Source organism: Macaca fascicularis, chromosome 6, assembly GCF_037993035.2.
Source record: "Macaca fascicularis isolate 582-1 chromosome 6, T2T-MFA8v1.1".
Taxonomy (NCBI): Eukaryota; Metazoa; Chordata; class Mammalia; order Primates; family Cercopithecidae; genus Macaca; species Macaca fascicularis.
Genome location: NC_088380.1, coordinates 146,644,488 through 146,668,922, shown reverse-complemented (window position 1 = coordinate 146,668,922; position 24,435 = coordinate 146,644,488). Strand labels below are relative to the sequence as shown.

General features: G+C 47.6%; 1 protein-coding gene across 1 annotated transcript in view; it reads right to left on the bottom strand.

Moving 5' to 3' along the window:
• The window catches only part of CYSTM1 (cysteine rich transmembrane module containing 1), a 66,038-nt gene extending 64,022 nt beyond the window's left edge, over nt 1–2,016 (bottom strand). The window contains exon 1 of the mRNA XM_005557948.3: nt 1,907–2,016. The gene's annotated coding sequence lies outside the window, so the exon portion shown is untranslated. The remainder of the gene's footprint in view (nt 1–1,906) is intronic.
• Nucleotides 2,017–24,435: the final 22,419 nt, after the last annotated feature.

Genomic DNA, 24,435 nt, shown 5'->3' with positions numbered 1-24,435 from the left:
AAGACAAAATGGCTAACAGGCAGCCTTACACTGAGAAACTCAAAGCTGGTAGGAAAGGACTAGAGATTTTTTTTTTTTTTTTTTTTTTTTTTGAGACAGAGTCTCGCTCTGTCGCCCAGGCTGGAGTGCAGTGGCGCAGTCTCGGCTCACTGCCCGCTCTGCCTCCCAGGTTCACGCCATTCTCCTGCCTCAGCCTCCTGTGTAGCTGGGACTACAGGCGCCCGCCACCACGCCCGGCTTATTTTTTGTATTTTTAGTAGAGACGGGGTTTCACCGTGTTAGTCAGGATGGTCTCGATCTCCTGACCTCGTGATCCGCCCGCTTTGGCCTCCCAAGGTGCTGGGATTACAGGCGTGAGCCACCGCGCCCGGCCAGGACTAGAGATCTTTGATCTACAATTAATAAATAGTATGGGACTCCTTTCAGCTCACCCAGTGCCCCCATATGAATGTTTTCAATGCTGGTTCTCCTTTAATAACTTCCCCCTATTAAATCTCTTACCAGTCATTTGGGGTTTGGATTTCACCGTAGGTATAAGAGGTGTTTGTAAGACACTCTGAAACCTCTGAAGGGCAAAGTGTTGTGGACGCTATAACCTCCCTGCATACTGAGGAGGGCATAGCTCTCAACCAGTCATTAAATCCAGTCAAATGAGATACTCGAAAATGAGCTGCCCTTGGGTGGGTCCTTTCATAAGAAGGAATTCAGAAAAAAAAATAAAAAAATCTGCTAACATGATTACCCCACAAAGTTTACATGTATCATATTGTATAAATCTATAAATATGTACAATTATTTTTTGTTAAATTTTCAAAGATCTGCCAACAACGGCTGGAGAAGGCACCTGGCTGCCTGAGCCCCTACCCTTGTCGGTTACAAGTATTTCATAAGCAGGGTTCGAGGCATCCCATCAGAGAAGAGTGTTGTCACCTTTCTGCCGGAATGTCACACCAACTTCCTCAGTGTTGCCCTCACACCAACTTCCTCAGTGTTCCCCCTACCCCAATCTAGCCAACGTTTCAATGGCTCCCCACAGCACACAGTGCCTCTCAGCTGGGCACTCAAGGGTGCTTTCCTAACCCTCCCTAACCTAATTCTCCAAAGTTTTTCTCCCCCCAAAACAGCCCAGCAGACGGTCCAGTTAGTCCCCAAATCGTTTTTCCTCATGGTCTCCTTCCCCAGGGGTCCTCCCCTCCTTCTCTACCCCCTGCAACCTCCACTGCCACCGGGAGATTAGTTCCCACCCGTCAGGACCCCGCTCAGATTTCACTTCCTCCAACAGGTCGGCTCAGATCCCAATCCACGGCTCTCAACAGCAGCCGGGATTCCTTTCCCCCGCAACGCCTTCTCTGAACACCCCGGCCTCCGAGGGCCGGCTTCGCGTCCCCTAGTTACTTCCAGTCACTAGTTACTTCCGCTCCGCTCCCACCCGCGGGACTCGCGACCGGCCCCCTGCCCCCGGCTGGCCCAGCTCGGAACACGCAGAGCAGCGCTTCAGAAATCGCAGCCCAAGGCAAGGAAATCCAGAAGCCTCCCGCGGACGTCCCCCGGGACGGGGTGTGGCAAGCCCCGCTCCGAGCCCGCCGACTCCTCGTGAGACTAGAACCGCAGCGACGCGGAGCCCCTGTGAGTCCACCGCCGGGACGCGCGGAGCAGCGACCAGGAGCCTCAGAGTAGCCGCGGGGCGCCAGGAGGGATCCAGCTGGCGGCAGCCGTTTCCCTGCCTCCCTGCCCCTCCCCAGGGGCTGCGCGAACCCCTGCCTGAAACCGGCCCGCCTGGGTGCCAGCCAGTTCTCAGGGCGCTCTCCCGGGAGCCCGGGTACGCGCACATCCCGGGACGCGCCCTGTCCGCGCCTGATCCCCGCCCTGGTCCCAGCTGGGTCGGGCCAGGTTCGCCACACCTCACCTCTCCTCTCCACAAACCGACTGGATAACGGTCGGGTCTGGACCTGAAGAGCCCGGACCAGCCCGCAGTAGACTCGCCGCACCTGTCTCGGAGCCAGTGAGGAGCAGCCCGGCGCCTGACGTCACGGCCGCCCCCAGTGCCGCGAACCCGGAGTCACCTGATCACCCTGGCAACGCGCGCGGGGCGGGGCGAGGCGAGGCGGGCGTCACAGCACGAGCCCCGCCTCCAACTGCTCAGCCTCCAAGTGCCGCCGGAAGCGCTGTGCTACAGTCGGCGCCACCGGGACGTGAGGTCGCTCCGTGGCTTCCCAAGCGGGCCTTCCAGCTGAGATGGATACTTGGAACTCCCCCAGGCGTCCCCCTCAGGTTGGATAGGTTCTCCGAGACTCCACCCGATACCCCAACTCCGCTAGTTCAGGCGTCTGGGAGGCAAGACCAGCGTCCATGTGGGACCCTGCTCAGTGCGTGGCATGAGGGGTTGGCTGTGGGCTGCTGCCTCTTCGTGTCTTGTTGGTCCAGACCCGTCTTGGTTTGGAGGCTTACTTCCCGAGCTGTACCTCAGAGGAATGGGGCTGAGGCTGATAACTGGATTGCTCTCTGGCTACTTTTCCCCATAATCCTTGCAACAAGTAGTCCCGCCAGTACTTTAGAGTGTAATGAGACTTCATTCACAATAGGAGGGGGAAGGGGGACAGAACCTTCTGTCCTGAAGGTTTCCTTCTTCTATTCCAACAGGAAGAGAAGTTACCGAAAAGCTCCCAGAGCAAGGCCTAGAACGAGCTTGCAAGTCCTACTTGCAAACAAATTTTTATTTCTTATTTTAGAAATTGATTTTCTCTCCAGATTCCTCCCCTTGCTTGCTATTAGGTTGGTGCAAAAGTAATTGTGGTTTTTGCAATTTTTTTTAATGGCAAAAACAGCAATTACTTTTGCACCACTCTAATATAATGATATGCCTACAACCTTTGTTACTCTCTAGGCTTCCCAGATAGACCATCAGCTTCGAAATGAAAATTTAACATCCCCAGGAGGTCTCAGTGTGAGAGTCACTGCCTATTTCACACCTTCACTACTTGCTGACTTTCATCTCAGTTTTACTCTCCTCATCCCTGCACTGCCAAGAAGGTTTCATATATATTGAAACCTTCCCTTTCAGAGTGTAGGATCTTAGACCAAGAAATTAGTTTATAATCAACTTCTTGTAAATATCTTTTAGTGTCAGGCAATGGGCCATGGGCAGATTGATTGCGATGTGGTCCTCGAAGATCAAACGTGTATGGGTGGTATGTCTCACATTCAAGTACAACTTGTACTGTTTATTATGACTTAATCATTGTATTTAAGTGGCACTTTTTTATTTCCATACTTAAAAAAATAAATGTATATAAGTGGGAAAGAAGACAGCTGTGAAAGGTAGAGAAGAATCATGGCTCTAGACAGAACTGTACTAATAGGAGAGAAGAGATTGAAAATGTGAGCCCAGGTCCCAAGGAGCACAGAAGCATGGTCAGGAGGTTTGGTGGGAACAGGACAGAGGCAGCCAGGCCTGAGGTGTTTGGCAGATCTGAGAAGGGCAGGGATAGAGGGTGAGGGGAGGAGTTGGGCCAGAATGAGGCTTGAGGGATTCAATGGAAGGTGAAAGTGCTGGGAAGGGAGGAGGGATTGGAAAGAAAGGAGAAGTCGGCAGTGGTTTGGGAAGGGGTTGCTGAAAGGGAAGGCAGGGTAAATAGAGACCCAGGAAAAGGTGCAAAGAGCATTAAGAGAAGGGAGGCTGAGAGTCTACAAAAGGGAGGACTGAGAGGGAGGAAGAAGCAGGTGGGAGACTCTGGGGCAGCAAACATCTCAGAAACAGGCAGTAGTTGGTGTCCTTCAGAGGCTGTTGGAGAAGAGCAGTATTGTCTGTTCACCTCTAAAGAGTGAAGGTCATCCATGCACACCCCAAACTATCTTTGTACCATCTGAGGGCAAGAGCCACCCTTTGCAGAGAACTAATGCAGAGGGAAGAGCAGAAATAGGCATGTCCATAACTACACCCTGATAGGACTCATCAAGACAGTCAGGCTTTTTGGCTGGATGGTTTTTCAGGCCTGTGGTACATGCCTCTGTGCCTCTAATCTGGGCAGGGCAAGGTGAGGATGAAGTGGAAGGTAGGGGTAATTCCCTTAGAAGGGAGGCGAGCTTCTCATGGCAGCTGGGTCATATGGAGGCTGTGCTGGGGGAGAAAAGATGCTAGGACACATTCTCAGTAAGGTCCCTGACCACTACTCCCCTTTTACTGAGTTGGTAGGGTGAGGGCATAACCATCGAAGGAAAAATAGAACATTCCTCACCCCCGCCTCCACATCCACGCTGAGGAAAGTGTTAACATGTGGGTAAAAAGAGTGTTGCTGACAGCATTCAAGAACAGAGATGAGGCCAAGGAATGCATCTCCCATGGCTCTTTTCTATGATTTTGACCTCAGGTCCCAGGACTAAGCAGCAGGCCAGATGTAGAAGTTGCTGGAGTTTCATCAGGTTTCTTCACAACAGCAGTGTGGGTTTCCATTCCTGGAAATAAAAGAAAAATGTCAGGGTACAAGGTCCTGGCCAAGCATATTTGCTGTGAAAGTCCATTAGTCACAGAAGTTACAATGAATTTTCAGTATTTGTTCATTCGGGAGAACTGTCCAAGGACTGTGGAGGCAATGTGGAGGCAACGTGGTGCAGTGATTGGGAGCCTGTGTTCTGAGATTTATCCATTTTGTGAACTTAGCCAAGTTACTCACCTTTTTTGAGTCTCTGCCTAATCTGTAAAATAGAGATGATAATATCTACCTCACAAGACTATAATAAACTTTAGGTGAATTCCAGGGCAAAGAAAGAGAACCCAGATTCATAATGTTTTGTAAAGGGCCATTTTTTAAACCATTGTATTTAAACCAGAGAACAAGAACACTTGTTCTCTGAACAATTGGATGAAAGAATGTTTCTTGGATGCCTAATGTACTCTCAAGACTGATGGATACAGAAGGAGTATGTGCCCTGGCTTGGTCAGGCATCCGATTTCCGACGGGAAGATAAGACAGTGTGAGACCTTGCCAGGCTGCTGTGAAATTGAATAAACTATGTCATGTCCTTCCGTGCCCGCAGCGTTCATGGAAAGAGGGGCCATGCTAGCTGCATTGGCTAAGGTGGGATACATGAAAGGAAGGGTTTGGAGCAGAGCCTTGAAAGATAGGCAGGATTGGCCAGGCACGGTGGCTCACGCCTGTAATCCCAGCACTTTGGAAGGCCGAGGCGGGTGGATCACTTGAGGTCAGGAGTTTGAGACCAGCCTAGCCAACATGGTGAAACCCCATCTCTACTAAAAGTACAAAAATTAGTTGGGCATTATGGCGCATGCCTGTAATCCCAGCTGCTCAGGAGGCTGAGGCAGAAGAATCTCTGGAACCCAGGAGGCAGAGGTTGCAGTGAGCCAAGATTGTGCCACTGCACTCCAGCCTGGGCAACAGAGCGAGACTCCATCACAGAAAAACAAAACAAAACAAAACAAAAAAACAAAAACAAAAACAAAAAAGATAGGATTTGGAGAGGTGGTAGGTGAAGAAAACATTCTGGGTCAGGGCAGTGATCTGAGCACCTGGGGCAGGGGCTCAGTAAATGTTTACTGGCTAGATGAATGAATGAATGAATGAGCAAAGATAATAATGAAATTATCAGCATAGTGTAAGATCAGCCATGCTTTGTTGAATGAATGGATGCATGATTAAACAAAAAAAGCAAAGACAATGAAATTAGATAATAGTGGGCATAGCTGTAAGACCAGCCTAACTGAACTGTGGAAATTGGGGAGTTGTGGGAAATAAGATAGAGATGGAGCCGACTGTGGGAGAGCTTTTGAGACAGTAGAATCTTCTGGGAGGAGCATGGAGTCTGGATCCAGAGGGACAGGATTGCATTTGGACTCCATCACCACATATTGACCACGTGACTTTGAGTGAGTTACTTAATCTCTCTATGCATTGGTTTCCTCGTCCAAAAAATATAGGAATAAGATTGCCATCTGCTTTATAGTGTCATTTTGAAGATGAACTAAGAAACCTATGGAAAGTAAGCATGGTGCCCGGCCCATTGTAAATGCCTTAAACTTAGTTTTTATTATTAGTATTAGTTTACTATTAGTATTAAAGACTGAGCAGATGAGAATAGATTCAATATGAAAACTTAGGGAACCACTGAAGTTCCTTGAAGTGGGAAATGAGAATGGAATGCAGTGTTTGGGAAGAATCACTTGGCAGCTGTATTCAGGCTGGGTCAGAAGGCAACGGTGTAGCCCCAAAGGGTGAAGAAGGGCTGACCAGGGACTAGAAGCAGCCCCTCCTGAAAATGAGAAAGCCTGTCCACTTGCTGGTACATGGCATGCACAGGCCCTCAGAAACCCTATCGAATGAAAGTCTACTGCACCAATTGAACAATATAATTGTGGAGCTCCCAGGTTCGATCGCAAATACTATCAGAATTCTTCCTCAGTCAAGTACAGAGAGATTTAAAGCATTGGAGAAGTTCACTAAGACTTGGCCTCTGGTTCATTTCAATTTCTCCTCCCCCAAGTAGCTGGGACTACAAGTGCACACCACCATGCCCAGCTAATTTGTGTGTGTGTGTGGTTTGTTTTTTTTTTTTTTTTTTTTTGTAGAGACAGGTTTCACCATGTTGCCCAGGCTTGTCTTGAACTCTTGGGCTCAAGTGATTTACCCACCTCAGCCTCTCAAAGTGCTGGGATTACAGGCATGAACCACTGCACCTGGCCCTTTTGGCTCTTCTTTGTCTGATCTATGTTTTCAAATTCCAATTTGCTAGTCAGGAATTTCTCCACTGCAAGTTCTGAAGCACTATTCAAATCAGCTTAAAGAAAGAGGGAGAGATAATGTATTGGCTCATGAAGCCAAAAATTCAGGGATGAATCTGATTTTCAGGTATAGCTGGATCCAGGCATTCAAACACTGTCACCGGGATTCTCCCCTCTTTCTCTCTTTCTCAGCTCTTTTCTTTGCATGTCTTCATTCTCAGATGATCCCTCTGATGGTGTCAGAATTTCATTCTCACCATGAAAAGTCTCAGCAGACAAAAGGCTTTCTCTTTCCTAATAATACTAAGAAAAGCTCTAGAATGGAGCTTAGTTTTTATTTTTTAAATTTTTATTTATTTATTTATTTATTTGAGACAGAGTCACATTCTGTAACCCAGGCTGGAGTGCAGTGGCATGATATTGGTTCGCTGCAACCTCTGCCTCCCGGGTTCAAGCAATTCTCCTGCCTCAGTCTCCCAAGTAGCTGGGATTACAGGTGTACGCCAGCACGCCCAGCTAATTTTTTTGTATTTTTAGTAAAGACAGGGTTTCACCATGTTAGCCAGGCTAGACTTGAACTCCTGACCTCAAGTGATCCACCTGCCTTGGCCTCCCAAAGTGGTGGGATTACAGGTGTGAGTCACCTCTTGAATGTGTGGCATTTCTCTTGAATGTGTGGCCGTGGCCAGGGGATATAACACTTTGGCTGGTTCCATGTTCTCTTCTGGAGCTGGGGGTGAACTCAGCCTCCTCCAAATCCCACAGTTGAAAGTGTGGAAGAACGGCTTCCCAAGGAAAATTCAAGCTTAGTTACCAGAAGTAGGAGGAATGGATGCTGAGCAAACAAAAAACACAACTGACCCCTACAGGCCACCAATACTGAAACCACAAGCCTCCTGAAAGCTCCTGAAAGCTCCTATTGAAAGGTTCTGTAATATAATACTCCAATAGGCTTGAATTCACTTGGAAATCAACTTATCTTCTCTTGTATTTCCAGAAAAGTTGTATCTAATGAGAAGCAAATTCTGGCACTCAGAGGTTGAGCCATGTTGACATCATCGTATAGAAGCTGCCATTGGTTTTACCTAAATGCACTCTCCTTTCTGGAAGTACTACTTCTGAGGAAAGGGCGTCAGGGAGCACTTAATGCTTTAAATGTGTTTGTACAGCAACTTGCGTTCTCAAGAGGTATCACATAAATGCATGTGTTTTTAATTTTGATTTGAAGCACTGATTCCTGAAGTAGCCTGGCCTTCTGATAGTGATCTTAGAAAATCAACCTAGAGGCCGGGCGTGGTGGCTCACGCCTGTAATCCCAGCACTTTGGGAGGCCGAGGCGGGCGGATCACAAGGTCAGGAGATTGAGACCACGGTGAAACCCCGTCTCTACTAAAAATACAAAAAATTAGCCGGGCGCGGTTGTGGGCGCCTGTAGTACCAGCTACTCGGGAGGCTGAGGCAGGAGAATGGCGTGAACCCGGGAGGCGGAGCTTGCAGTGAGCCGAGATCGCGCCACTGTACTCCAGCCTGGGCGACAGAGCCAGACTCCGTCTCAAAAAAAAAAAAAAAAAAAAAAGAAAATCAACCTAGAAGAAGAATACGTTTTTCTCCCAGGCTGCGACTCAAATGACTATGGCAATGAAGTTCTGTCAACTATGAAGCATCCTCCTGCTTTTTAATTTTTTCAGTTATTAGGAAAATAAATTCAACACATATAAATTAGAAATAATCAGTTTATAAGTCTATTTGCATTTATATTTTTAAAATGGACCGATGACTTAGCACATGACATAAGAAGAGTAAGAAGTCAGGGAAATATTAAATCCACATATTCATTCAACACATTTACTGAGGGCCTATGGCCTACCATGTGCCAGGGACTGCACTAGGCCCTGGGGATGTAGAAATAAGCAAAACAGATTTTTAAAAATCCTTTTGTATATGAAGCTTACATTCTAGTAGGTGTGTCCATTTGTATACAGTCTTCAAGTCTCTGTGTCATTGACAAGAACTAGTACTACATACCAGGAAGCATGCATGGCGAATCCTCAGATTCTTCTATGCTAGGCATTCTGCCAGTGCTCTGCATCCATCATCTCATTATTCTCTTCTTCCTAAGAGATGTAGACACCTGCTCAAGCAGCCACAGGAAATGAGTGGTAGGGTCAAGACTGGAGCACCTATATCTATATCTGCTTTTTAGTTCATATCTTCTCTTGGGGTGTGGATGCGGGGGATGGTGGAAAGTGGTAGGGACTGTGGCATATCAGATAACACGCTCTGTGCAAAGGGAGCACTACTCATTCAGATCCAGCCACTTGACACTCAGGAATGTAACTCAATGTGGCCAAGTTTTCTGATTTTTCAAGAGAAGCCAGCAAACAGGATTTTGACATGAAAACCAATTTCAAAATACTGTGAAAGCCAAACCAAATTTGTCTGGGCACAACTCAGGCCACAGATCTGCCCCTCTGTTAGAGATCATGCTGTGACCAGGAGGTTGCCTGGGGAGGTAGGATTCCAGATAGCAACCTTGAAACTAGCTGGCCAGCCGGGCACAGTGGGTCATGCCTGTAATCCTAGCACTTTGGGAGGCCAAAGCAGTGGATCATTTGAGGTCAGGAGTTCAAGACCAGCCTGGGCAACATGGTGAAACCCCGTCTCTACTGAAAATACAAATTAGCTGGACATGGTGCACAACTGCAATGCCAGCTATTCAGGAGGCTGAGGCAGGAGAATCACTTGAACCTGGGAGGTGGAGGCTGCGGTGAGCCAAGATCATGCCGCTGCACTCCAGCCTGGGCAACTCTCTCAAAAAACAAGCAAACAACAACAAAAAACAACAAAAAAACCCCAGAAACTAAATGTGGGTAGAAAACTGCAAATACATCTGTGGTACTTACACAAAGTGTTTCTCAGGTTGATTTTCAAAGACTAAGGTAGAAAAATGGGGCCCTTATTTACCAAAAAAGCAAAGTCCTTTAATGAAAGCTACCAGGGAGGCAGCAGCTGGGGCACTCCAACCCCCAGCCATGGAGGAGGTCGGCATGGAACCATCTGATGCTGGACTGACAGGCCATGCTTCTCTGAAAAGGAAAATTTAACTTCAGGGCAGGCTTCATGTTACATCTGAGGCCCTAATAATGATCATTATGCTGTCAGCACACAAGACATGGTTCAAAATAATTCTCCTCCTTAAAGTCACATCCTATGTGCTTTCTGGTCCTTCCTGGCCGCCTCCACCCTGTGGCCTCCCACACTCACCAAAACTTTCCTTTTCCCCACTCATTTGCCGAGGAACTGTGGCCACCAGACAACATATGGAGGTCTCATCACCGGGGTGGTCTGTAACTGGAAAGGAGTTGGTCATCTGGTGTAGGCAGCTTCTCTTCCTGTCGTGGCCTTTGGAAGGAAAGAGGGAGGAACACAGAATAGCATCCATGTTTAAAAGACATTTGCGCCATCAACAGACTGAAACTCTACAAGACAATAGTCTTACTTTAAAAGTGTAAAGGAATTCCCACCCTCTTGGTCTTAGCAAGATCAGAAAACCTCTGTTTACTACAAGAATTGTTTCAGAAAGGGAAGTGAAATCTGGCACATGAAAAATCCCATTTCTATCCACTCTCAAGATAGTAACTTTGTAGCCATATGCCATGTGTATTTCATCATAGCAAAACAGTACTGTAGTGCACTGGGGACAGATTTGCTGCCACTGCTGCTGCTGCTGCTGCTGCCACCACCTCCACCACCTCCTTCTGTTGCTTGGATAAAGCTGAGGCATGTGGCACTGTTGTGAGATTCTTAGAGATCCAAGCAAGTACTCCTGGCTAGGACCCTACAATTCAGTTTGCACCATGAGGCTCTAAATCTCAGCCTCTCTAGGTCCTGATACTGTATCTTTGGAAGACACACACAGGAAGGAGTAACATACCTTCTGAAAAAGATAGGACAAAGAAAGCTTATACTCCTCCTCTCCCCTCCTGTTGCTTGGAAGATCATTTAAGATTAAGAGATGAAGTGACTTTTCCCACCGAAGGGGACACAGGGCAATGCTATGATTCGGAGTGTCCGGAGGCCTATGTTCCAGCCATGGTTCCCCTATGTCCTCACCTTGGGACCTAGCACTACATACTCAACCTTTTTGAGTCTCAGTTTCCCCATCTATAAAATGGGAATAATAATAGGACCCACCACATAGAGCTGTTGTGAGGGTTAATTAGGTGAGATGCTGAATGGTAAGAGAGGCTTCCTTTGCACAGAGCTTGTTCTCTAGTTTACTGCAGCCCCCAGTAATCCCCTTCCTGCCTCCCTGTCTGCACCCTAGGAGAAGGTACAGTTATGTTCTTCTGTGGCAATCTATGTTCCGGTCGTGGCCCCATCTCTTATTTCTGTGGCTCCTTGGACTGGTGATCAGGAGTCATTTTTCTGCATGATGACCAGGGCCACTCTATCGCAATTCTTTAGCTGCAGCAATGGAGACACACACTACCTTTGCTCCCATTGCATCCAGGTCCTAATTTTAGATGCTGCCTTTGATCTGAGCTGCTTCAGTTCAGATGAGTGTGTGCTTGTCCTGCCCCCTCCCCTCCCCAGCCACACTGGCAGCCTGGTAGGTATGGGGTCCACCTGCATCAGAGTGGAGAGTGTCACTTTTTATTATGCAGATTCCTGGGCTTCATCCTAGACCCACTGCTTTTGAATCCTTGGGAGCCAGGGCCTAGGAGCCTTCAGGTGTGACAAGCCCTCCAAGGGAGCAGATGCACATGAAAGTTAGTATTTATGGCCCTCTGGGGCCTCAAGCTCAGAGAACTTTGCCTCAACTGGGAGAGTCCCAGTCACCGCTTGGCAGAGTTTGGCTCTACTCCCTGCCCCGTCTGCCCCTGCTCAGTCCCAGGCCCAGTCCCCCATTGTCTCACACTAGAACCAGTGGCCTTGCTCTCTGCCTGCCAATCTGGAGGTCTTGATCTGAAGTGTCAACCTGGCCCTGATACTTCCTGACTATAAATTCTGCAGGGGTTTCCCATTCCCTACAGGATCAAGTCTGACAAAGCATTCAAAGCCTCTCTCTTCAGCCTCAGATCTGCCACTCACTCTCCTAGTTGAGAAAACTCCAACTAGGCTTATATTATGCTGAGGTCTCTGTTCCCTGAGGCTACATGTCTCTGGGCTTCTGTAGGCACAGTACCCTCCACCAGGATGACCTTTCTCCTCTTCTACTACTCTTCCAGTTTCAGCCGAAATGTCACCTCCTCTGGGAAGCCTTCTCAGATGTCCCTAGGTAAAACCGCCTACTACTTCTCTTTCCCTGTACACTCCCCAAATGTATCACCCATGACCCTGAATTGCCTTTATTTGCTTATGTGTTTCTGCCCCACGAAACTATGAGGGATTTGCATTTTATTCATATCAAATTCCAAAACTTTATCAGGGCTGATAAGGCTCGGCATGATCTGGCTCCCATCCACCTCTCCACCCTGTCCCCCACCATTCTCTCCCCACCCACTTCACCCAGTCACTGTGGCCTGCTGACTGTTCCCAAGTTCACCAAGCTCTTTCCTGATCCTGGTCCTTTGTTCCTGTAGTGCTGTTTGCCTGTATTGCTCCCCGTCAATCTTGCCATAGCTGGCTCCCTCTTGACATCCAGATCTTGCTCAAATGTTACCTTTTCAAGGCCAGCCAATCAAAATAGTTTTGTTTGTTCTAGAACTTCATTTAAATGTAATAATATGCTATGTATGCTTCCATCTGGCATCTTTAACTCAGTATAAAGTTTTCAAGTTTTATTCACGTTGTAGCACTTATCACTACTTTGTTCCTTTTTATTACTGAGTAGTAAGCCATTGTATGAATATACCACAATTTACCTGTTCATCTGTTGATGGATACTTGGGCTATTTCCAGTTTTTGGCTATTATGAATAAAGCTGCTCTGACATTTTCATGCACTAATCTTTGTGCAGACATACATTTTTATTTCCTTTGGATAAATACTTGTCTTAGTCCATTTGGTGTTGTAACAGAATACGTGAGATGGATAATTTATAAAGAGGTGCAGCTTACAGTTCTGCAGACAGGGAAGTTCAGGTGGCAGCAGCATTTGCTTGGCTTCTGGCGAGGGTTTTTGTGCTGGGTCAAAACATGGCAGAAAAGGTTAAAGGGGAAGCAGACGTATGCAAAGAGAGATCAAACAGGAGGAGAAACCTTGCTTTATTAAAACCCCTTGCTTAGGAACTAATACATTCCTTGATACATTTCTTGAGAATTGATCCAGTCTCTTGAGAACAACAACAACAAAAACAACACTCTACTAGGACAACAGTACCAACCTATTCATAAAGGATTCACCCCTATGATCCAAGTACCTCCCACTAGGCCCTACCTCCCCAGTGGACAGAACTGGCAAGCAAACTTCAGCATGAGTTTTGACACAGACAAATCACATCCAAACCATACCTACAATGCAGATTGCTGGGCATTGGTAAGTGTATGTTTAACTTTATAAGACACCATCAAACTTTTTTCCAAGTGATTGTTCCAGTTCACACTCCTGCCAGCAATATATGAGAGTTCCAGTTGTTTCACTTCGTCATCAACACTTGTTATTACCAATCTCTTAAAGTTTAGCCATTCTAATGAGTGTATGATGTTATCTCATTGTGATTTTAATTTACATTTCCCTAATGGCTAATGATGTTGAGCAACTTTTCATGTGTGTTTATTGGATGTTTGTATATCTTCTTTTTGAGGTATTTGTTAAATTTTTTTGCCCATATTTTATTTTGGTTGGGGTCTTATTATTGAGTTGTAAGATTTCTTTATATGTTCCAAATAGAAATCTTTTGTCAAAAATATGTATTACAAAACCTTCTCCTAGTGTATGACTTACCTATTTATCTTTTTAATGCTGTCTTTTCCCCCCTTTTATAGTAAGTTCTTTCTATGATCTCTGCCTACCCCACGGTCATGAATAATTTCTTCTTTCTTTCTTTCTTTTTTTTTTTTTGAGACGGAGTTTTGCTCTTATTGCCCAGGCTAGAGTGCAGTGGCGCAATCTCAGCTCACGGCAACCTCTGCCTTCCAGTTTCAAATGATTCTCCTGCCTCAGCCTCCCAAGTCGCTGGGATTACAGGTGCCTGCCACCATGCCCAGCTAATTATTTTTGTATTTTTAGTAGAGACGGGGTTTCACCATGTTGGTCAGGCTGGTCTCGAACTGCTGACCTCGTGATCCACCCACCTTGGCCTCCCAAAGTGCTGGGATTACAGGTGCCACCGCGCCCGGCAGAATTTCTTCTTTCTTCCAGAAGTGTTATAGTTTTTGTTTTTTAAAAATAGTACTTTGATTTATTTTGAGTATGGTATGAAGTAAGGATTGAGATGCATTGCATTCCATATGGATATTCAATTATTCCAACACCATTTGTTGAAAAGTCCATCTCTTTACCTGTAGTTATTTAAATTTTGTTTTATTTGTATTGGTCCCTCCTACTAGTCTATAAGTTTCATATATTGTTCTAATGTAACCTGGGCTCTTCTGTATCCCTGCTACCTCCTTATAGGTAGAGAAAGTAGAGAAAGAGCATGCTTGCAAGTTAGTTCAGGACATGATCCCAGGGAGCAGGAATAGGGAACTGGGGAGAATGAAGTAGGAACAAGGGAAAGCCATGGTGTGTTACAGAGCTGGTCACCACTGTGGGCAGCTGGGGCTTGACCCAGCTGGGATGTGATGAGGAGCAGCGTAGAGTGCACTTCCTAGTTATCCACTGAGTGTCAGAGAAGAAATCACATAGCCACCAACCCCAGCCGCCAAAGGCCCAGGGTTACCCCCAAGGGGTTAACGTCCTCAGACATCCAGTTTGCAGTACTGGAGTCCAGAGAGAAGCCCTGGCAGAAGGCAAGAGCAGAGCTGTGTGGAGCAGCTGAGCCTCAGTGCTTTCACCTGCTCCAAGCTGGTTGCCACAGTGATAGCCGAATAAAAGGTGGGCCAGAAGGACGACAGGAGGGTCACAAGAGGTTTCCCATACACATTCATTCCACAAATATTTATTATTGCCTCCTGTATGCCAAGCACTGTGTTAAGCACTGGAGATAGTCATCAAAAAGCCAAGCCCTATCCTTATAGGGAGACAGGCAGGACGCAAGTCAACAATTGATACAATATCATATCAAGGAGAGATAAGTGCTGTGAAGAAAATAAAACAGGATAAGGGGACTGAGGGTGAGCGCAGGGATGGGGGCTCATTTTGACCACCAGGGAAGACCTCTGAGGAGTTGACATTAGACAGAATGAAATGAGGAACTGAGCCATGTGGATACCCAGGGCAAGAATATTCCAGGTGGAGGGAACCGCAGGAGAAAGGCTTGAGGGAGGAACAAGCTTAGGGCATTAGAGAAACAAGGAAGTCGCTGTGGCTGGAGCGGAGTGAGGGGCAGAGGCATAAGAGATCAGGAGAGGCAGCCTGGCAGGCCCTCTGAGTTTGAATTTTATTCTGAGTGTAATGGGAAGCCACTCAAAGTATCTAAGAAAGGTTATAGGCCGGGCACAGTGGCTCATGCCTGTAGTCCCAGCACTTTGGAAGGCTGAGGTGGGCAAATTGCTTGAGCTCAGGAGGTTGAGACACACCTGGGCAGCATGGTGAAACCCCATCTCTAAAAAAATACAACAACCCCAAAACCCCAAAATTAGCTGGGTGTGGCAGTGTGCACCTGTAGTCCCAGCTACTTGTGAGGCTGAGAGGCTGAGGCGGGAGGATTCCTTGAGCCCAGGAGGTTGAGGCTGCAGTGAGCTGTGATCACACCACTGCACTCCGGCCTGGGCAACAGAGCAAAACCCTGTGTCAAAAAAAAAAAAAAAAAAAAAAAAAAAAAAAAAAGGGTTATGACTTGGTCTCATTTATGTTTTAAAAGTCATGTGGGTGAGACCGGCCTGGCCAACATGGTAAACCCAGTCTACTTAAAATGTAAAAATTAGCCAGGCATGGTGGTGCACACCTGTAGTCCCAGCTATTTAAGAGGCTGAGGCAGGAGAATCGCTTGAACCCAGGAGGTGGAGGTTGCAGTGAGCCAAGATTGCGCCACTGCACTCCAGCCTGTGCGACAGAGTGAATCTCTGCCAAAAAAAAAAAAAAAATTACGTGGGGGTACCATTACACACCTATGGGGGGCAAGGGAAAATCCTAAACACAAAAACAAAAGAAGTGGCAATATCCAGTGCTGGCAGGGATGCAGAGAAACTGCAGCTCTCACACTGCTAGTGGCAATGCAAAATTTGTACAGTCAGTTTGCAAGAGTTTGGCTGTTTCACATAAATATGCCCTCACCACATAACCCAGCAATCCCACTTGTAGGTATTTTCCCACAGCGAAATGATACTTCTGTTCACACAAAAACCTGTACACAAATGTTTATAGTGACTTTTTAGTTGTCCAACAACTGGAAACAATTCCAATGTCTTTCAACTGGTAAATGTATACACGTATAAACTGTGGTACAGCCATATAAAAAGGAATGAACTATTGGTAATGTGTGCAACAACTTCAAGGAACCTTGAGGGTGTTATGCTTGGTGGAAAAATTCAATATAAAAATGTTAGATACAGACCGAGGCGGGCGGATCACAAGGTCAGGAGATTGAGACCATCCTGGCCAACATGGTGAAACCCCGTCTCTACTACAAATACAAAAAATAGCTGGGCATGGTGGTGCGCACCTGTAATCCCAGCTACTCGAGAGGCTGAGGCAGGAGAATCGCTTGAACCCGGGAGGTGGAGGTTGCAGTGAGCCAAGATCGTGCCACTGCACTCCAGCCTGGTGACAGAGCAAGACTCCGTCTCAAAAAAAAGAAAAGAAGAAGCAAAAAAAGAAAAAATGTTAGATAACTATGTGACTTCCTGTATATAACGATCTCAAAATGACAAAACGACAGAGATGGAGAACACCTTCATGGTTGCCAGGGCATAGAAAGAGGCACAAGGAGGAATGAAGTGGGAGTGGATATGAATGCAAAGAAAGTGTCACTAGTGAGTTCTGTGGCGATGTAACAGCTATCTTGGTTGTGGGTGGTAGTTACATGAATCTGCACATGGGATTAAAGAGCACAGATATATACACACACGTATAAATGAATGCAGGTGAAAACGAAATAATGTCTGTAGTCTAGTTGATAGTAATGTACCAACAATGTCAATTTCCTGGTTTTGATATTGTACTGAAGCTATATATTAGGTTGGTGCAAAAGTAATTGCGGTTTTTACCATTACCTTCAATGGCAAAAACTAAAATTACTTTTAAGTAATAAGATGTCACCACTGGGGGACACTGGAAGAAGGGTATAGTGACTATTATTTTTGTAACTTCCTATGAATCTATAATTATTTCAAAATCAAAAGTTTAGAAATACAGCTAACGGATAAAAAACTATTAAAGGGTTTTTTTTTTAAAAACTGTGATAGTTTGCAAATGGATGAGCATTAGATGACATTTGGGAATTATTGTCAATTTTCTTAGGTGTGATAATATATGCTTATAACATGTCCATACATTATTAGGTGGTATATGTTAAAAGTTTTAGAGGTAAAGTATCAAAGTGTCTACAACTTACCTGCAAATTGTTCAGCAAATATATGCCTATGTATATACATAATTTTAAAATTTGGTAAAACACAGACAATACAGAGGGACCAGCAACAGCTCCAGGAAGTGGCATCTGGATGCTTCCACAGAGGCCCAGGTAAAGTCATCTACCTTTCTTCTGAGACTTATAAATCAAAACCAAACTTTCTTCCCCATAGTGGAAAGACTAGCTCCTTTTGTTTCTTTTTGAAAAAAGAAAGATGTTGGTAATTTCCTTTGCAAACTTAAAATGCTAAATAAACATGATGCTTTGTTTTACAATATAATAACAACTACTATTTATTAGGGGCTTTCTCAACGCCAGGTCCCTTTTCAGGCTCTATGCCATCCTTATAGCAATTGAATGCAGTAGCTGTTTTTAGTAGCCCCATTGTACAGGTGAGGAAGCTGAGGCTCAGAAAGATGGGATGACTTGCCCTTGGCTGCACCCTAGGGTGCTCTGATGCTTACCTGCTCCACTGGAGGCCTCTTTCAGAGTCCTCCTCCTCCCCTTCAGCCACTAGCTCTACCCCTACCTAGGGACAGCCTTTATGTAGAGTCATTGTGGGTCCAGCAGCACCATTCAGGCCACGGACATCTTTCTCTGGCTGAGAATGGGAAGGTTCTCTCTCTCTGCAGTGGGGTGAGTGGTTGCATCTAGGTCAAATATGGGAGGGAAAGGAAGGGGATGGAGTGAGGGACCTGGAAGGAAGGGGGAGAACATGTAGGAAACACCAGATGCTCTTTATAGCTTCTTCAAAAAACAAAGGCATTAGGGAACACAGGTTTTTAACAGTCTGTTAGGAGGAAGGAGGGAGAAGGGGCAGTAGAGGTTGTGAAGGACGTCTATTCAGACCTCAGAATTAGGTCTGGGGCCCAGTGATAATGACAATAAAGATGGTGATGATGACAACAATAATAGCAGACACTGAGTGCCAAGTGCAGTGCTAAACACAGCACACTAATTATCTCAGGCAACCTTCTCAGGAACTCTACAGTTTACTATCTCTGTCATCCCAATTTTCAGATTTGAAAACTGAGACCCACAAAGTAACACCAAATTATACATTTTCTTTCTTTTTTTTTTTTTGTTTTTGAGACAGAGTTGCGCTCTCCTTGCCCAGATTGGAGTGCAATGGCGCAATCTCGGCTCACTGTAACCTCCACCTCCTGGGTTCAAGTGATTCTCTTGCTTCAGCCTCCCAAGTAGCTGGGATTACAGGCATGCACCACCATACTCAGCTAATATTGTATTTTTAGTAGAGATGGGGTTTCTCCGTGTTAGTCAGGCTAGTCTTGAACTCCCGACCTCAGGTGATCCGCCCGCCTCAGCCTCCCAAAGTGCTGGGATTATAGGTGTGAGCTTATACATTTCCATATGTACACACTCGAATATAAATACATTGAATGAGGTCAGTGTACACATTGACACTAACTATACAGCAACACAAACTAACAACAGTAGGTACCTGAGGAAGGGTGAGTGTAGTCAAGGCGGGGAGCTTCAGCTTTTCATTGTATTGTGCAATTTTTTTTACAGTGGGAATGTGTAACCATGCCTGTGACATTTCTTTTAAAAAGTGGGTGATGCTGACGACTGTGTCCAAGGATCCCAGAACTAATTTGGGGCCACACCTCACACACTGCAGATCCCAGGCCTTGACTACCAGGCTGCACAGCCTTTCAAAGGGAGACCCGTGCCTGCCGCACCTTTTTTTTTTTTTTTTTTTTTGAGACGGAGTCTTGCACTGTTGCCCAGGCTGGAGTGCAGTGGCGCGATCTCAGCTCACTGCACGCTCCACCTCCTGGGTTCATGCCATTCTCCTGCCTCAGCCTCCCGAGTAGCTGGGACTACAGGCGCCCACCACCGCGCCCGGCTAATTTTTTGTACTTTTAGTACAGACGGGGTTTCCCCGTGTTAGCCAGGATGGCCTCGATCTCCTGACCTCGTGATCCGCCTGCTTCGGCCTTCCAAAGTGCTGGGATTACAGGCGTGAGTCACCGCGCCGGGCCTTTTTTTTTTTTTTTTTTTTTTTTTGAGACGGAGTCTCGCCTGCCGCCCAAGCTGGAGTGCAGCGGCGCGATCTCAGCTCACTGCAGCCTCCGCCTCCCGGGTTCAAGCTATTCTCTTGCCTCAGCCTCCCGAGTAGCTGGGATTACAGGCATGCGCCACCACACCCGGGTTGTTTTGTTTTGTTTTGAGACGGAGTCTCGCTCTGTCTCCCAGGCTGGAGTGGCGCGATGTCGGCTCACTGCAACCTCTGCCTCCAGGGTTCAAGCGATTCTCTTGCCTCAGCCTCCCAAGTAGCTGGGATTACAGGCACGCGCCACCATGCCCGGCTAATTTTTTTTTTCTTTTTTTTAGTAGAGACGGGGTTTCACCATGTTGGCCAGTCCTGTCTCCAACTCCTGGCCTCAAGTGATTCGCCCGCCTCGGCCTCCCAAAGTGCTGGGATTACAGGCGTGAGCCCCCGCGCCCGGCCTGCCCCCACACTTGGATTGTAGAGAGAAAGGAGGAAACGACTTCTGAGAAGCATCGGCCCCTTGTCCCATCCCCGTTCCCCGGGTCTCCTGGGGCACTGGGACAGTCGGGCGTCCCGGCCTTGGGGAGCCCAAGGCCGAGTGTCCAACCCCGGGGCCCGCCCACTGTCACGGAGCGGACTCCCGTCCAATCAGACCTGGGGGATGCTACTCCGGAGATGAGAGTGGCAGGAAATCAAGGTCAAGGTCCCGGACACAATGGGGCCATTGTCGTTCTCCAGTCAGTTGACTTTCAAGCAGCAGTTCCCCATCCACCCTTCACTCCTTCTCCCACTCCCGCTCCCTGCCAGGAAGTCACCCAAACCTCCTTATTAGACTCTGCCTGAAGGAAGCCGCTTTCTGGATCCTACGCGGGAGGCTGGGCCGCTGCGGCATCGTCTATTATATCCACCAGGTGGCGACAGAACACCACATTTCTGAGTGCGGAGGGAGGCCCGGGGCTGGCGGCTCAATCACTAATCAGGGCGTGGGGAACCCTGCCCTTCCTGTTTTATCCAAGAGAAACAAAAAAACCAAGTCAGATTATACTTTCCCTCACCCTTTACTCTGAGGTCACAGGAATCTGGAATCTTAGGGACTCTTCCCTTAGCAAACGGCAAAATGGCTGTGGACTGTAACCGTATTTATTTTTCTTGAATTGCGGGGGGAAACCAAGGGGAAACCTATTTACTCCGGAAGTCACAGCAGGTGGAACCCTTACTGCCTCTCAAGCCTGGATTAATCAATTGGCTGATTGATCGGTTGTGTTAGTGTATAAACATCACGTCTGAAAGGACTTCCCTGGTCCCCCAGTCTAAATTATGCCTTCCCTGTTCTTCCTCAGAGCCGGCTTTAGTTTTCCTTCTTTGCATGTATCTGTCTGTAACTGGACACATTTATTTGATTATTTTCCACTAGCATATACCCTGCGAGAGCAGGGACTGAGTCTAGTTTTGTTGCATTAACTTGTCCTTAGTGCCTAGCAGAGTATCTGGCACATAGTAGGTATTCAGTAAGTATCTGTCAACATAATAAATGAATGAGTACCCTATTGAGCAATGGAGGTGGAGGTGGGCTTCTGGTCCCTGAGAATTCAGCATGTGTGAATTCAGGTAGGACCACTTAGCAGGCTGCACCTGGCCCAGACTATCACATTAGAGAGGCAAGCTCCAGAGGCAGAAAAGCTTTGGGGTTAAGACATCTGGTCTGGGCTCTGGCCACCTGGCTTCACGATCTTATTGTCCCCTCATGTGCTGGGCAACTTTGCACACATCAACCTTTCCGAACTTGTCTCCTCATCTGCAAAATGGGGATAAACATGGCATTTATCTTCTAAGGCCACTGTGAGGGTTCTGAGAGAGAATTCATGGAAGATGCTTAGCCCAGGGCTGGGGACCCAGTAAGCACTCTGGGAATATTCGTCATTATTATTATTACTATTATTGCTGCTGCTACTACTGCTGCTGCTGCTGTTGGAGAAAGAACCTTCACTGAGGCTGTAGCCCAACTGCTCCAGGCAGGTGCCAGCTGAGGCGAGGGGTCTGGGGCTGAGAGGATATTTCATTGGTACCTGCCCCTTGGCAGTTCTCCGGGTTTGATTTCTCTTATGAACTGGTCCAGGAAGCTGAGGCTGGTAGGGCCTGTTCCTCTCTACTGGTGGCAGAGGTCAGATCTGTCTCTGCTGCAATCACTGCTGGGGGGACATCCTCTCAGCCTTCCTGGGACACTGTGGGTCCAGGCAAGCCCATTAGTTCATTCCTTTGTTTAACACACATGGTGCTTTACCAGGTCCTGGGGACGGTGGTGAACAGAGTCATCTTGTCCCTGTTCACAAGAAGCACATGGGGTTGGGGCACAGGGGGAGATGTTGATCAAAGCAACCATGGGGGAAAAGTGTATTTTTTTTAACTGTGATAGGGGACAGGGCCTGGTCTAGGACATTCCCTGAGGAAGTGACTTCTGGACTGGGAGCTGAAGGAGGAAGAAGAGGAGCTATCCAAGAAAATCTCTCCCTTAAAGCAACCACCCCCTGGGGAATGCTGTGATGACCCAATGGGTCCTCAGGCTCTTCCTGGCCCAAGCAAGTGGTCAGATGGGAGAAGATTAAAAACAAACACACCCCAAGTACACAGGCTCCTCCTGGGGTCTACTGCCCCTACTCGAGTTACCTGGACACATATCCATAGAATGTCAAGTCCCAGCTCCAACCCTGGCCCCAGCCCTGGGGGAAGAGGAAGTCTTAGGGAGGTGGCCAGGAGAAGTTGCCATGGGTTCAAAAAGACCTGGGATGAAGGGATCCTGGGATGACTCCCTGGGGTCAGCATTCTGGGTGGGATAGGGTGCAAACCCGTGGTTCTGGGTGACCAGACGCACCAGCCACCAGCACATCAGGGGAGCTGAGAGCATAAGCTATGCTATCTGGGTCCTGGGCACTTATCCCAGCTCTAAGGCTTGACAGCTTTGGCAAAATACTTCACCTAAGCCTCAGTTTTCTTGCCTATAAAATGGGAGCAATAATCATAACACGAACCTCATCGAGTGTTTGGGGGGACTTAGTGAGATAATACATGAAACATCCTGGCACATAATGGGCACTTGACAAACATTAGTTTTATTGTATATTCTTTCTTTCTTTCTTTGAGATGGAGTTTTGCTCTTGTTGCCCAGGCTGGAGTGCAATGGCATGATCGTGGCTCACCGCAACCACCGCCTCCTGGGTTCAAGCAATTCTCCTGCCTCAGCCTCCTGAGTAGCTGGGATTACAGGCATGTGCCCCCATGCCCAGCTAATTTTGTATTTTTAGTAGAGATGGGGTTTCTCCATGTTGCTGGTCTCGAACTTCTGACCTCAGGTGATCTGCCCGCCTCAGCCTCCCAAAGTGCTGGGATTACAGGCGTGAGCTACCGCGCCTGGCGCGGTATATATTCTTTTATATAGGCCTTTATCTTTTATAGCTCCTTTATCACAGGATTCTGTCAGTTTGGAGATAAGGAACCTGAGACCCAGAGAAGCGAACTAACTTGCTTAGGGTCCCACAGTTAAAAAGCAGAGGAGTTGGGATTTGAAGCCAAGTTTCTTTGACTCCAAAGCCTGTGTTCCTAGGAGGTAAGAGAGGGAACAGATCAGTGGCTGCCTGGGAAGAAGCTCGGGTCCTGTTCAGTCATATTGTCATGGATTCAACAGATAGGTGTAAATCTTTCTGGGGCTGAGGGTGGAGTACACATCCTCTTTTTGTAAATGTGGGAGTCAGGCAGGGCTCCTGCTGGTCCCAGTTGCCCCAGCCATGATGGAGTCGGAGCAAGCAGGAGTGGGGAGGAAGAGAAAGCCACTGGGGGCAGGGAGTAACTGAGTCACAGGGGCATGGAGTTGGGCTGAGGCCACTCATGGAGCCCTGGCAAGTCTTTCTTGCCAGCCTGAGCCACAAATCTCTGCTCACTCTCACCCCTAGGAGTTTGTGGTGCCCCCTCCCTTTCCCACCTCAGCCTGGGACCCCTCCTTTCTCTCCTCCTCCCTCCTGAATGCAGTAATCCCAGCTAACAAAAGCGACCATGGCTACTCTGATGTGTGGGACGACGATGCTAGCCAGGCCATGCCCGGTCAGTGTGCCAAGTTGGGCTCAGGCCCCTTCCCACGTGCCAGGGTGCGCTTGCCCTGCTGTCTGCTCCCTCCCCATGAAAACCCAAGCAGCCCTCATTTTTGAGACAATGGAATTAAACAGCTATGGGGCAGGTGGAAGTAGGAGGGTGTGAGGGTAGGGAAAAAGTAGAACCTTCCTGAGCCTGTCCTGCCTCCTCTCCAGCTCTGGAAGATGGGCTGCAGATCAGGGCTTGAGAAGGAAGAGGTCAGATGGGCTGCAGAGTGCAAAAAGGACTGCCCTAATTAGAGGTCTTGGGTTTGAGGGTGAGCTGGCATGGTCGGGGAGGGGCAATGCTAGCCCTGCTTTCGCCACCCTCTGCAAGCTCTGGAGTTGGTCAGACCAAGTTTGAATCCCGACTCTGCCCATGTAAACTGTGTAAACTTGGGAGGTCACTTAAATTCTGAGCCTCAGTTGCCTCATTTGTTAAATAGAATTAACAAACTCTCCTGAGGTTTGTTTGGATTAAAAAAGATAATGAATGAAAAATACTTAAGCACAGGGCCGGACACATAGCAAGCACTAGATAAATGATCTCCCTTGCCGTCGCAGGGGCTGCTGGTGCTGTTACTGATGCAAATTCTGAGCCGTGGCCACACACACTTTGGCTGGCCTCCAGGGGACGGTCAGCCAGGTCCGCTGGGGAGCCTTCCTCTCTGCCTGGTCCCGCTGATAATGACACCAGGTCCTTGGGCCTGATACAAGAAGAGCAGATGTCTTGCAAGGGAGAGTCACCATCTCCTACCTCATCCCCAGCACCCCACCCCCACCTTACCAGAATGCAAGGTGTCCTGGCTAGCCTGCAAGGTGGGATGGGGACCCTTTAGCTACAGGCTGCCTGATTTCTCCTCCTTTCCTCTCACTGCTTCTCTGCCTTTAACTTTTCTCTTTGCCAATGCCAGAGACCTGCTTTCTTATGCCAAGGAGAGAGAGAGGA